This window comes from Electrophorus electricus, chromosome 20 (genome assembly GCF_041902795.1).
Source record: "Electrophorus electricus isolate QZ-2024a chromosome 20, ASM4190279v1, whole genome shotgun sequence".
Taxonomy (NCBI): Eukaryota; Metazoa; Chordata; class Actinopteri; order Gymnotiformes; family Gymnotidae; genus Electrophorus; species Electrophorus electricus.
The window spans coordinates 3,677,501-3,680,000 of NC_137516.1; the positions used below are offsets into that span (position 1 = coordinate 3,677,501).

At 50.0% G+C, this 2,500-nt stretch overlaps 1 protein-coding gene across 2 annotated transcripts in view; it reads right to left on the reverse strand.

Moving 5' to 3' along the window:
• nr6a1a (nuclear receptor subfamily 6, group A, member 1a) overlaps positions 1-2,500 on the reverse strand; it is a 23,260-nt gene that overhangs the window by 12,151 nt on the left and 8,609 nt on the right. The window contains exon 1 of one of the 2 annotated variants that reach the window (XM_081703518.1): positions 121-2,500. This exon is cut by the window's right edge and continues 1,113 nt beyond it. The exons of the other annotated variant lie outside the window; for it this stretch is intronic. The gene's annotated coding sequence lies outside the window, so the exon portion shown is untranslated. The remainder of the gene's footprint in view (positions 1-120) is intronic. 2 annotated transcript variants of the gene reach the window in all.

The following is a 2,500-nucleotide window of genomic DNA, read 5'->3' on the forward strand; positions in this document are numbered from 1 at the left end:
CGGACTCCCTCGCACCCGCCCTAACTGGAGGGAGGGCCCCTGCCGGCCCCTGCCGGCCCCTGCGCTGACGGGGCCCCTCCCGACCTTAACCAGCTTGGATTATGTAAGTGGATTACTCACCACCAGACCGTTCGATGACAGCCTTCACTGCGGGAGGTCAGATGGGGTGATGGCAAAGAGGGGGAAAATGCATCAACACTTAAACTTAATGCAAACGCAACAACGGCGCTAAGGGGTTTGAGTTGAACCACACCTAATGGGCAAATAGTCCCCTTCCTCACTCCCCACAAAAACACAAAAACAAACAAACAAACCTAAAAGAAACAAACATCCACACAGGCCCAAAATTAAAAATGAAAGCAGCTTTGAGCAGAGGGGTGGGCGCCATAGGAATGGCAAATGGCGTGTTGTTGAGAGGAATGCACTGGCTCATAGCCAGGCACTGCGTCATGGCTGACTGGACAAAGGTTCAGAGGCAAACCGCTGAAACACGAGCCACACACACACACACACACACACCCCTCCTCGCGATAATCAGCGAGATTTCAGCATCCTACCGGGATGTGGTTGAGCGGGGGTGGGGCTTTGGGGTTAAACCCCACAGGGCTCTGAATGGTGGGATTTAGGCTTGAGGTGGCTTCCCAAATGTAGATGTTATCCAGGCGAGATGCCCACTAAAGGGAAGCACGTCTTAATTTCTTGGTGTTAGGCTTGTGGGAAGATTTAGCAGGAAGAAAGAAGAAAAACAAACCAACAAATGGACAGTTATCACTTTGTGTGTGTGGGGGGGAGGGGGGGGACTGCAAGGAATCAGGATGTGGGAAACTTGAATACAGGGATGGATGGATGGATGGATAGATAGAGAGAATGAGAGAATGAGCGAGCGAGCGAGAAAGAGCGAGAGGAAAGGAAAAAGCCACAGTTGTTGGAGAATGCGGTGGGGTCAGCTGCCAGAGCTGGGGGTGCTATTAACGGAGAGTTCAAGTCATAAAAGCAGGGTCATGGCCCAGAGCTTTTTCTCTCTCTGTGTGAGAGGCAGTTGCAGCGGAGTCAAGAACAGGCCACTCAGACCATCTGACGTGCCGTTTTCCTATGCTGCGACATGCTTCCATTACAGTGCAAAAGTGCGGCTCTCCGGAGTTCCGCTGGCCCGGGGGTGGGGGCTTGGCCTTCCAGACCGGCAGAACAACGAGAGGCTCGGAGACCGAGGAAGACGAGTGCTGTTAAATCGGGATTTTTTTTGTTGCTTACTGCGCAGTCTTTGATTGGTCCAACAGGCAAGAGGCTAGTTTGGAATTTTATCTTATTTATTTATGTACTTAACTCACAGCTATCAAAATGAGGCTGTTTTGCTAAGCACTTCTGAGAAGGTGCCTTTGTTTTTTAACTTCATTTACAAAGCCTAAATGTGAAGACACCACATGAAGGACTCCTCCACCCATCCTCCACCCCCCTCACACCCCACCCGCTGCCTCTTTGGTGGACTGTAGGGGGCTTCTAATGCCGCTCTCACAGCTGTCCAGCCGAATGTCTTTGGCTTTGAGATGCTGGAGCTTAGCTGAGGGCCGTTACTGTAGGAGTCAGGAGGTCCGAGAGCCGCCTGCAGACGGGAGGCACCTTTCCTCAATCCACCCCTTTACCCACCCATGCTGTAAAAACACATGCAAAATAGTCAACCTCCAGGTGGTGTAGTGGATAAAGAGCACTCCAGGCATCCTGGCTGTAAAGAATGAGGAGAACAATATTTTTGAAATTTTTTTTTTTAAAGAAGTGTAATTCTTCTTTGCGACAACTGATACCGGATTTATTTGGGAATTTGGGAACGAAAGGCCAGCAGCGTCTTCCCAAGACAAGCGGGTTATTTCCGGCAGGGTCAAGGGCTGCAGACGGAGCAGAGGTCATGACACATGCAGCTCCAGCACGGGGATTAGCCGGGGCTGCGTGACGTCATGCTCCAAGCCCGCGGGCCAGGATCACCCAGAGCACCGCTAAATCCGGACAGGTGGAGTAAATAACTCAAGACCTATTTGGTCAGTTAGGTCCTGTGAAGCCTGAGTCTGATCGGAGAGAGGGCACGCTGTCTGCCCACACACCCACAAGCACAGCCACGCACACACTACCTGATGACACATAAGTAATACAAAAACTGGCACATTAATCTATTTCAACATCCAGCACAGGTCAGTTGTAGTACTAGCAGATAAACATCAATAGTTATTTTTACTGCAAACATTAATAAAACACTGTATACAAACAGTAACAACACACTGAAAACTGCACTGGGCTCAATATGAAATGTGTATCTATGAAATTTGTAATGTGTGAAATGTGTAGATGCGTAGCTGTATCACGTTCGCAGAGACTTCTAGATCCTGGTTACTTCGGCCCCAGCGAGGGAAGCACAAATGCTTTCCAGTAACCTTGATTCCCTTCTCCTGCAGGCCATCTGCTTGGGCATTACAGCAGAGGGAGTGTTATGTAGGACGCGTCTCAAACCGTA